The following is a 12,671-nucleotide window of genomic DNA, read 5'->3' on the forward strand; positions in this document are numbered from 1 at the left end:
AGCTAAGAAGAATGTGTATTCTGATTTTGTGGGGTGGAAGACTCTGTTAACATCTGTTAAGTTCATTTGTTCAAGAGTTTGATTGAGTTCTAGTATTTCATTACTTATTTTTAGTCTAGTTGATCTATCTATTTGTGACAGTGGGGTGTTGAGGTCCCCCACTACAATTGTATTAGTGCATATATGACTTTTCATGTCCTTCAGTATTTGTTTTATATAGTTGGGTGCACTCGTGTTTGGTGCATAGATATTTATGATTGTCATGTCTTCCTCGTGGATTCTTCCCTTTACAAGGATGTAGTGTCCTTCTTTATCTCTCTTAATCAGTGTTGGTTTGAAATCTACTTGATCTGCACAGAGGATAGTTACTCCTGCTTTTTTTGGTTTCCTGTCACATGGAGTATTGTCTTCCACCCTTTAACTTTCAGGCTATGAGTTTCCTTTTGAATGAAGTGTGTTTCCTGTATGTAGCATATTGTTGGATTTTGCTTCTTGACCCATTCTGCCAGTCTATTTCTTTTGATTGGTGAATTGAGACCTTCAACATTGATGGTTATAACTGAAACATATTGACTTGTCATTGCCATGACTTTTTCTTTTTGTTGGGTTCTCCCTCTTTACTGTTAATTTCTTGCCATGCTAGATGGATTCATTCTGCTTTGCTTCCTGGGGTTGTGATCCTCAATGGCTGTTCCTAGGATAATGTGTAAAATTCTTTGGAGTGCTGGTTTGGTATTCACGAAGTTCCTAAGGTGCTCTTTGTCATGAAAGTATCTTATTTGTCCATCAACTTTGAAAGATAGTTTTGCAGGGTACTTCAATCTGGGTTGGAGGCTGTTTTCTTTTAGGGCTTGAAATATGTCACTCCAAGCTCTTCTTGCCTTGATCGTTTGTGTTGTAAAGTCTGTTGTTATTCTGATGGGCTTTCCTTTGTATGTGATTTGTTTCTTTTCTCTGACTGGATAAGCATGATCTTTACCATTGAGCTGCACTCTCAGCCAATAAGTGTGATTTTTCAAAATATTCTTAGCAATATCATTTAAAACTTTGATGGAAGAGGTATATATTTAACAAGTAGATCTTGGATTAAAAAATGTTTCAAGATGATCAATTTGAACAAAACATGAAGAAAATAATATTAAAGTAATAATAATTCCATATGCATTATATTTTGGGTAAATTCTGTAGAAGCATATTTAACTTTGTCCATTAATTTACTTGTGATAACACTTCTGAAATTAATTTATCCATATGTGATGAGATAAACATTCCTGGAGATCATCTTAGTTGTGTAGAGAAGACTGAAGAAAAAGGCAGAATTGGAGAAAGACAGACCAAGGCTGATGGGCCAACACAAGATATAAGTAGAGGCTTATCTCAAGTTTTGTTAGAGGAAATGGATAAATATTAATAGATTTCAAAAATATATCAGAGATAGCATTTACAGATATAGGAGAACACAGGATTGGGAAATATGGATGAAACAGATGTGAACAGCAAATATTAGAAAGGATCATCTACTGAAAAGGAAGCAAAGGACAAATAATTTTAAGGAGAAATGCAATACATATGCTTTAGATATGCTGGGTTCAAAGTATTTAAAAGATATTCAGGTGGAACCAAGTAATATGTAACTTTACTTACAGCTATAAATATCAAAAAATACTATCAGCCAGACATACATATAGGAAGCTGTGAACACGTAAAATAGTTACTAACTAAACTTTTGGCTATGAAAAAAAATTACTGTGTGAGATGGCAATTTAGATTTAAAATGTCCCTCAAAAGTTTCATATTCTCAGAGGTGAGGCTCTGGGAAGTTGATTGAATCATGAGGGTATTATACTCATCAATGAATTAATTCACTTATGAGTTCATCACTGCATGTGGTATTAGGGGGTAGGCTTGATGGTGGGCTGCCAGGGGCATTGTTTAAAAAGTTATATTCTTATCTCTGGTTCTTTCTCTCTCTGTTATCTGCCTACCATGGGTTAGGCAACTTCTCTCCACTATGCTGTTCTGCCATGCCACTTGTGCCTTGGAGCCTACTAACCATGGATGGAATCTGCAGAAACATAATGCAAAATAAACCTATTTTTCTTTTTTTTAAATACCTGGCTAAATATCTAGAAAGTATCCTTTCTAAACTCTTAAGAAATCTATAACCATGAAGGATAGTGAACCTAAAATTCTGAATGAGGATCCAGAAAAACTTCAGTAGTTTGGAATTATGAACCATTTTCTACCAAGAAGAAATTAAATGGACAAATATATGGTCTTATTTTGGATTCTTAAATACCTATTGTACAAGTATGAGGTGAAAGTTTTGTGTTTGAAAGAAACATAGTGATTGTGAAACCTATTTTTCTTTAATATATAAGTGTGGGGTATTTTATCCCCAAAATGGGAAACTGACTAAACAAAAATTTGATATCAGAGAAATGGGGTCCTACCTGTGACTACCTGACTATGTAGTTTACAAGTCTTTGAAACTAGTTTGTGGAAGAGGTTTGGAAAGTTCTGGAGATGACTGTTGGAAAAGCCCTAGTATACTCTAATACAAGCTTAGTGAGAGATTTTGGTCCAAGCTCAGAAGACCAGAATGCTAACAAGAATACAGAATACAAAGACCAGATTAAGGAGGTTTCAGCTGGAAACAAAGATTTGTTTGGGTTTAAGCTGTCCATGTTACACCCAGCCAGAAAATTCATCATTTCTTGTTCATGTCTCATGACTTTGCCAGAGATTTGGATTAAGGGAATTGGATGCATTTATCTGCAAAGGAAATTTCAAGGAAGGCCAACATTCAGCCTTTGTCATGGCTTTGCTGATTTTATCCCGATCTGTAGTGAGAATCAGGAGTGAAAGACAGACATGAAGATTTTGCACTTTCACCTGAAAGGAAGCACCTAGCAAGTTATGGACAAGGAGAAAATGGTTCTGAAAAGATTAACATTAAACAGAAGCCATGTTCTTTGTATCAGGACAATAGGAAATATAGCTTGCAAGTATCTCAGGAATTGAGAACTCCCCATTTCTTCAAGGAAGTTCAAGGGTGTAACTGGGAAATAACTTTGCTATAAAGACATTGCTATATGAAAAGGGAACCCTAGAGCATCTGGCTTATTCAGTGGTACTGTCGTAATTACTTTTCTCATTGCTGAGACAAAATGTCCAAAAACCAAAGTTAAAGAAGAAAAGGTTTATTTCAGCTACCATTTGTAGACGTTTCAGTCCATAATCAGCTGCTTCCAAGGCAGGGTAATGTGATAGAGAGGCATCGCAGCGAAGAAACATTTCCTGGCAGGCAAGAGCATCTAAGCAGTGAACAGCAGGCCACAAACAACAAGCCTCTTTCTCTCTTTCCCTTACATCTTATCTGGGCTACCCAACCTTAGGGTAAGTAGCACTCACATCCTCAATCCTAGCTGCATTTTTGATCCCAACATCACACAATTTAGGTCCACTCACCTCAGAAAAACCCACATATGACTACATGAGGCTTTGAGAGGACATCTATATATGAGCCATAACAGGTATCTAGGAATATGTTTTCCCAAGATCAACAATTCAGACACTCAGAGAAAGATACAACCATGATCCACAGATTGGGGGGGGGGGTGCTACAGTTTCAGCTGGTGACAGACTTTGGGGTGATCCAAGTGATACTGGTTTTTTAGGCTTTCAGAATACAGGATTTATGGGTTCATGGATTCTTCAACCTAGACTTCAGAAAAAAAAGACTGAAAGAACAGGCTATAATCCCCCAAGAAAGCAGTTAATGAAGTTGTGAGAGTGAAACCAAATATGTAGTGAGGACCCAAGGAAACTGGAGATACCAGAAATATGGAATGTCTACTGAGAAAAATTGAAGCAGTAAAAACTTCTGCTCAAGAGAGAAGTCACGCGGGATGTAACAGGCAATGTCACAAGGGCAGGGCTGCTCAAGCCCTTTAGGGTACAGATCTCACCATCATGTGCCCCAGGTGCTATATGTGAAACAATGCGATTAATATTTGCCCTCATGGGTTTTGATCTTGCTTTGGTCTGATTACTTTCTATTCCCTATTTATCTTTTTTGAAATGGAAATGTTTACCCTGTGTCATTGTATGTTGAAAGTACCTACCTTTATAATTTTTTACAGGGGCTCACAGCTATGAGTTTCCCTTGAGTCTCATTTAGACTTTGACTTTTCAGTGAGGCTGGAATTGTTAAGACTTTGGCAGCTCTCACAGATGGAATAAATGCATTTTATATAATGAGATGGGTATGAGCCTTTTGAGGGTCAGGGGTGGAATGTTATGGTTTAGATCTGAAATACCTCCCCAAAGTCTGATGGATTCAGAGATGTGGCTTTTGGAAGGATGATAGGGGCATTATCACTCATCAGTTCAAGGCTGAATATACTCTCAAAATGTAGGGCCTGGTTGGAGTTGGGTCACTGGAAACATGACATGTAAGGGTATGTTGTACATAGTTTCTACCCTCTCCATTCTCTGCAATGGGTTGAGCAGATTTCCTCCTCTATGTGCCTGTGCAGTGTGGTGGAGTGAATCTTCTGAAATGTGAGCTGAAAAAAAAAAATCTGTCCTTTAAACTGCAAGTGTCAGGTATTTTGTCCCAGTGATGGAAAAAGCTGAGTATTACAGTTCAAATGGACAGACATTTCAAATATGTCTTAAAATCTTTTTTATGTAATATACACAGTACTGTCCTAGTCAATTTTTTCAGTTTATCATACCAATTTTCATAGTGATGCAATATTACTTAGACTACCTTAATTTGTCTCAAGCACATATGTTCTATAATTAACACTTGCCCCATTGTGCCTCTCTGTGGTCTTGGAATGTTACCATTCTTCTAAGCTCTAATTGATTTACTTTGTTCATAGTTTCAGTTAGATAGCCATCTGGTCAGTGCAATCTTATTGAGGGAATTCCTGAGAGAAGATCTTCATAGCCTATTTTACAGAGTCGCTTCAAACCATCTTGAACTCAGTAATGAATAGTTTAGTTCTATATTCATTCCTAATTAAAATTACTGTTTCCTCTCAACTCATTTGTACTTGCTGTACAACTCAAGAAACTCTTGAATGGTATTTTGCCTTTTAATATTCCTTAAATTTTGGTACACTGTGTATTGTCACTGGGTACAATGTAAGTGCCTACACTTCAGGTATAACTCCCACTCTTCACCTAGCAAAGCACCTTGTCATTAAGTATTTGTGGATTCAATGATTAATTTCTTTCCTGCAGGAAAGAATTTCTATCTGCTGAGAAAAAGGAAGGAAGACAGAAATTCAAGCTAAAAAAATCCTGTTCATTAAAAAGTCTTAATCATACCCTATGTTTTCCATAGTGATTCAAATGTGAGTATTTCTTTCATTAATGATAAAGATTATAGTTAACATTGGCTACAACAGAGTATATTTTCTATTTTGTTTCTCCTAGCACTGAAAATAGTGATAGAATTAGACTTTCAAACTGGTTTGATAATGACTACAATATTTTGAGTACACATCAGTGATAAATTTCAGGAGCATTTTCTATGTGTGACTTAATTGCAGGATGCCTTTTCTGATATCAATGAGTTTAGGGAAACATGGCCATCAATTTTCAACTTCAAATTATTCACTATACAGTCAAGAAAGGCACTCTCACTAAAAAAAAAAAAAAAAAAAAAAAAAAAAAGCTGTGTAAGGAGACCAGTATGAGAGTTTGACCTGCAATCTCTGGTCTACTGATCATGATTTTATTCAAGAAGTGGCTGCTACAGAATACCATCCCTTGCTTTGAAAAATGAGCAATCCTTTCTTTTTTGAAATGAATCCAACCTTCTCTCATGCCCCCACTGAGGATATACAAATTTAGATAAATACCAGTTTGAAATCCCTCCAATTCCCTTCCAGTATTCCACTTTTAACAGGAAAATTGCTAAAATTAGAGACTTCACCATTATATCTTGTTTTGCTTTTAAAATGCATTATTTTGTAATATGTTTGAACCCCTGTGAAAGATGGGCTACTTTGTCATATTTTTGAATAAATAATTTTATTACTTTCATCATAATCTTAGTCTTTTCTTTGATAAAGTACATAAAAATGCTTAGGTGTGCTAAATTGCAATTTAATATATTATTTTGAATTATTCTAGTTAATATTAATGCAAATTGTTGGGAAATTGTAATTGTAGAGAATGTTTTAACAACTTTATATAAAGAGTATCTTGTACATTCATTGGTGTATATTTTGTGTTATATTAAATATTGGATTAGAACTAAATTCATGGTTTTTTAATCATTTTCAACACAACCAGAAATATCATGCTGACATTTTCCATATATTACATACCTATATTCCCAAGAGTAATCACAGAGCATTTTCAGCCTTTTGATGTGCCTTGTTGCAGCTTCAGATAATGTTTTTTGCTTTTTATCTAGATACCAGTTTCCAGGCTAACCCTTTAATTTTGTAGCAATTGAAAGGTTAACACCTTTTGTTGAACAACAGAAGAACTATGTTGTGGTAATAAGAATCCATTGTACCTCTACTGGGTGATGTCTAAATATAAAGAACTTGACATGTCAGAGTTACCTGGTGTAGAAGTTAATATGAAAGAGTTTTATACACATTTATGGTCTTTGCTCTCTTTAGCTTTTCAATTGTATTCCAAATAGCAAACAGTTAACCTTTCAGGTCCTAATCTATAATTCGTATTCTGGCCAAAAGCTGATTTACTTGAGTGAAAGTTTTGTTGATGGAAGGAGCAAAGGATCAAACATTTAATAGATACACAAGAAAAGGCTCAGCTCCATGAATTTAAATCTATCTTACATTAGAACTTATGATAAGTTTATAGCAATAAAATGTCAAGATGTTAATAAGAATTTGCTAGTTTCCCTGTGATTAAATGATAGAATTATAACCCAAAATGTCACCTTTTTGTTGGAAATGTGAAAAACATATTGCACAGATGCATCCAGAAAGATACCCATTGTAAAAACATCTGTCTAAACTCTTAAGTGTAAATTATTCATTATCAAATCATCAATTACTAAACTCTCTACAGCAAATCTTAGTATATTTTTACAACACAGGATTATAAGAGATGTGAACATGGAAAGTGGCTTTCCCATTTGCTTTTAATGATGGTCCAGCATGGAATAATAGACAACCTGTTTTCAGACCTTAATGTGCTCAATTTTTTAAAATTTTAATTAAAACTATTAAGAAATGCAGGATAGACAGTTTTCTACTTATTTGCCTGTCACACAGAGACTGACAAATTTTAAAGGCATAGGCCCTGTTCACTGAAAAAAAAATGAGGCATATTGACTATCTTCAACTACTTTAGTTGTCAGGCTTTACCTTCATTATTGCCACTATTTGTGTATTAAACATTTTCTTTTAATGCAATGCCTTAATACAGTATTAGGATATAGTTTGAGAAATGAGGACAAGAATCTTCTTTACCTCCCATTGTCATCATGTAGCTTCTAACTAGAGAATTTGTCACATAGTTCTTTTTTAAAATATCTGAATAAATAATTACACAAAGACAAATAAATAAATATAATTAGATCCCACGGCATTATAATGGTACACATGTGTTCTTGCTTATATATTTACATTCAAGGCTCCCTACTATTTATTTGTTTGTTTGTTTTTATTCCTGGACATTAGTTTTTAAAGATAATATTCTGCTTTTGAATACACCCATGTTTACTAGGTTTCCACCCAATCTTTCTGTTAAAGGGGGGGGGGAGACAGAGACAGAGAGACAGAGAGAGAGAGTCTCTGTCGGTCATAACTGAACAAAATACTTGACATGTGAAATTTTTAAAAAGAGAGATTTATTTGGTTCATGATTTCAGAGGTTTCAGTCCATGATTGGCTGGCTCCAAGACAGGAACATTATGGTGGAAGGGCTTGACAGAGCAAGACAGCTTAGTTCATGGTAGCCAGGAAGCAAAGCATAGAGGAAGAGCTCCTAGAAGAGATATGCTCTTATGATAGTTGATTGTTTAGGTCAACTTGAGTAAGAAATACCCAACTAAACTGGCTCAGCATAGTTCTCAGTGTGAAAGACCCACCCTAGGGAGGATTATCACCAGAATGCTATACAAAGGGAATGAAAAAGGAAGGATTGATTTGTCTTCTTTGGAGGAGCTCCAGTCTTTGCTTTCACCTTGGAAATCATCTCCTGGCTTCCAGCACAGACCCTTCAGCTTCTAGCATTGACCATTCAGACTTTTGGTGCAGACTCTTCCACCTTCCATCTCAGACTCTTCAGTCTCCTGATATGGACTCACACTGAACACTCCACGGAGCTCCAGGCCTTCAAATGGATCCTTCCAATTCCCAGTGTGCAGTCAGACTTTTTGCACTCTTCCACACCTAACTTTGGGGGGAGTCATTGTAAGACAATCTTGTAAATGGCTACATATTTGTATATCTTATATTATATCTGTTTCTCTAGCAAACACTGACTGATACAACTCTTCAAATGGTGCCCAGTGACTCACCTTTAAAGGTCATGCCATTTAATGGCACATTCTGCTATGAACATGAGTTGATGAGTACAGTACTCCCATTATCGAATTCCATTTCCAAAAGTCATTTAGTCCAAAGTTGAAAATTAAGTTTAATCATCATCCAGTCAAAGTGTTTTCTATCTTGTTATACTATACATAAAACATAAATTAATATTTGATATTTTCTTTACTTTTTTATATAAATAAGTGTGGACTCTTGGACATAATTGACCAGCTTCTTTAGGTTAAGAGACCCATCAAAGAGGTATAGTTAGGACCCAGAATTCTCTAAGGCCATGTCTTATGATTAGCACAAAACTGTTTGCTGAAGATATTGTCAAGAGTCCTTTTCACTCTTCAATTCAATTTCTTGCTTCAGTGCTTTGAGCCCCTATGGGACAGCAGCAGTTTAGGGATGTCAACAAGAATACTCCTGTTCTCTCAGGAATTCAGTACAAGAGGGAAAACAGCTACACAGCTGACCAAACTAATAGGTATAGAAGTGTGTGACTTAAGTGCTTAATAAATGCATGAAAATTTTATAAAATGCACTAGACTATTTTCAGGATTATTGAATTTAGCTGATAAAGGTGGAGTTTACATGGTAAAATTTCTATTTAAAACAAAATTATAGGTTTTTATTGGGTACCATAAACAACAGGTTGAGTTCATTAGGAACTCAGACATAAGATCATGTTCTTTCAAATATTTCTTGAACTACTGAAAAATTAAAAGGAAATTTCAAAGATTAAACTCCAGTTCATTTTTCCTGTTTTGTGTATTTGATACAAAAAATGCTCATGAGTAGATTAGAGTACATAAACAATCAGAAAGCTATCATATATTTTTTGTAGTTCTCTTAATGTTTGTTTGTATTACTACTGAACACAGTCTTATTTAAGAGTTCTTCATCCTTTAAAAAAGAATTTGTAAAAGAAAAATAGCCTGAGCTCCCCCGCTGCCATCCCAGGCTCCTAGGGCAGAGAAGCTCAGCTGGTCCCAGCACCCGGAAGGAAGCTCCCCACTGCCATCCCAAGATCCTAGGGCAGAGAAAGTGAGCTGCATAGGTGCCAGAAGTACCCACCCTCCATGGAAATGAGAAAACACATAAGCAAGCCTCAAAAATAGAGTTCCAGATCACCTCCAGCAACCCCAAAGGGAAACGAGATGGAACAATCTGATACTCAACCACCTGGACTCTCTGAACTGGCAACAAAAGAGGATCTGGGAAAAATGAAATCAGAAATAATTACTCAGATAACAGCAAAGATTTTGCTCATGGTGCAAGACATGATTAATAAATCTAGAGAGGACACAGATAAAATAATGGAGGATCTGAGGAACATGATGGAATCCCAACCTAGGAAACAAATGGAATCCATAAAACAGATACAAACAGATTTCCAAGAGATTAAAAATTCCATCGAAAGTCTGCGCAGCAGGATGAACCAATGTGAGGATAGAATTTCACATATAGAAGATAAGATTGCAATTAGTGACCAGGAAAAGAAAAATTGCTTTAAAATTGTAAGGGAACATGAGAAATCAATCCAGTAGCTGCTAGATGATGCAAAGAACAATAACATAACACTGATTGGAGTCAATGAAAAAACAGGAGAAAGTGCAGATGACATAAAAAAACTGTTCACAGGAGTGATAGCAGAAAATTTCTCAAGCAGGAGAAAAGAACTTGACATACAGATAAGTGAGGCATATGGACTCCAGCTAGCCTTAATCAAAAAACTGCACATAGGCGTATAATAGTTAGGATTCCAGAAATCCAACAGAAGAACAAAATTCTACAAGCAGTGAGAGAAGAGACACAAATCACATACAAAGGAAAGTCCATCAGAATCACAGCAGACTTCTCAATGCAAACCCTCAAGGCAAGAAGAGCTTGGAGTGATGGATTTCAAGCCCTAAAGGAAAACAGCCTCCAACCCAGATTGATGTACCCTGCAAAACTATCTTTCAAAATTGATGGAGAAATAAAATACTTTCATGATAAAAAGCACCTCAGGAACTTCATGAATACCAAACCAGCACTCCAAAAAATTTTAGACAATACCCTAGGAAAAGATAAAGAGGATCACAACCCCAGTAAACCCAGCAGAATGAATCCATTGGACGTGACAAATTAAACGCAAAGAGGGAGAATCCAACAAAAAGAAAAAGTCATGACAAGGCTTTTAAAACTTTTAACTTCATCTCCCTAATGAGTGTATAATTCAATCTTATTATGGTACTGATTAGTATTTTTCTGATTCTAGAATTGCACACCATTCCTTGTGCTGTACTGGCTATTTATCATCTTCTTATGTCTACATTTTAATTGGGTTGTCTATTAATGAGCTCTAAGAATTCTTTATATATTCTGGTCATAGGTTATATGCATTGTAAATATGGTTTGTTTAAGGACTACTTTTCATTTTAATGTTGTCATTTAAAGTTCTAAATTTTGCTGGAATCTCATTTATCATTTTTTTTCCTTTTATACATCATGTTTTCTGTATCCTAGGAAGTTCTTGCCTACCCTGAACTCATAAATATTTTCCCTTATAATTTCTTCTTAAAGTTTTATACTTTTAGGCTTTCTTATTTAGGTTCATAGATCCCTTCAAGTTATTTTCTTGTATGGAAAAAAAGGGTTGAGGTTAATTTTTTATATACAGATAACAGGTCTTCTAGTGCCATCTGCTGAAAACACTATCTCTTCCTTGGTTCTTGAATTGAGTTTATATTCTATAAAATGCTAATGTTAAATAATTCAAAATTCAGTGGACCATATATGTGTGGTTCTATTTCTAGATTCTCTGATTTATTCAAATGATCTATATGTCTTATCTTACACCAACACTGCCTTGATTACTGTAGCTTTAGAAGAAGTCTTAAAATTAGGTACTAAATGTCTTCCAACACTGTTTTTGTTTTTGTTTTTGACTTTTCTAGGTCCTTTGTCCTCCTACATAACTTTTAAATTTCAATATCCAATTCTTCATTTATAGCAAGTATACACAGACCTGAATTTTTATATATACCTTGTGTTTTCTAATCCTGCTAAATTCAAGCACAAGTTCTAGGAGCTCCTAGAGATTTCTTAGTATTTTCTCTGTAGATGATCATTTCATCTACACATAAAGATTTTGCTTATGCCATGCCAATCCTATCCTAGTTGTGTCATTTTATTGCCAGACTATTTTGGTGAGGACTAGGTTTCAAAGTTTAATGGACAGATGAAGAGTAGGCATATCTGCCCTTGTTCCCCACCTTAAGGAGAAAGCATTGTATCTTCTCCATTTATATAAGGCTTTTTTGGTGGAAGTATGGAGTACATGTCTTTAATCTGTTGAGAAGTTTCTGTTCTACTTCTAGTCTCCTGATAGCTTTTACCATGAACAGCTGTAGAATTTAGTCCAATACTTTTTCTCCAACTAGTGACAGGATCATATGGCTTTTTCCTTTCCTCTGTTAAAATGATGACTTTTGGAGGTGGATCTTCCAATGCTGAACCAACACTGCCATCCCTATAACAAAACCACTTTCTACATCCTGCCAGATCTGACTTCTAATTGTTTTGTTAAACAAATTTCTATCTATGTTCACACTTTTTTCTTCTAGTATCTTTATCCAGTTTTAGGATTAGCACAATGTTGATTTCCTAAAATGAGGGGAGAAGTGTTCCTTCTTTTTTCTGCTTTAATTGTTTGATATAATTTATCAGTTAAAATGTTTATGAGCCTGCTGTTGTCATATAGGTAGGTTTTCAAGCTAGGAATATACTTTCTTTAATAGGTGCTATTCAAATTTTATATTTCCTCCAGAGTTAGTTTCATTAATATGTCTTCCAAGTTACTTCTTAGAAGTTGTCAAATTTATTTCAAAACAGATTTTTTTAATATGCTTTCTATATCCTTTTAAATTCTGTAAAATATGTGATAATGTCTCCTAGATCTTAATATTGTAATTTGAAAAATGTGTAACTGATATTGTGTAACAGGAAGAAAAGCTCTAAAAGAGCAGGGGAATTGGGAGGGGTAGGGGAAGGGAAAAAAGGAAAAGAAAAAAAAATATGAGAAGAGGAAAAAAATGGAAACAAGGTCTTTGCAAATAGGGAAGGGTGGAGGGGGTGAAGGGAGGG

The sequence above is a fragment of the Heterocephalus glaber genome, unplaced genomic scaffold, assembly GCF_053883595.1.
Source record: "Heterocephalus glaber isolate CG9 unplaced genomic scaffold, H.glaber_assembly_v1.0 deba00000122, whole genome shotgun sequence".
Taxonomy (NCBI): Eukaryota; Metazoa; Chordata; class Mammalia; order Rodentia; family Bathyergidae; genus Heterocephalus; species Heterocephalus glaber.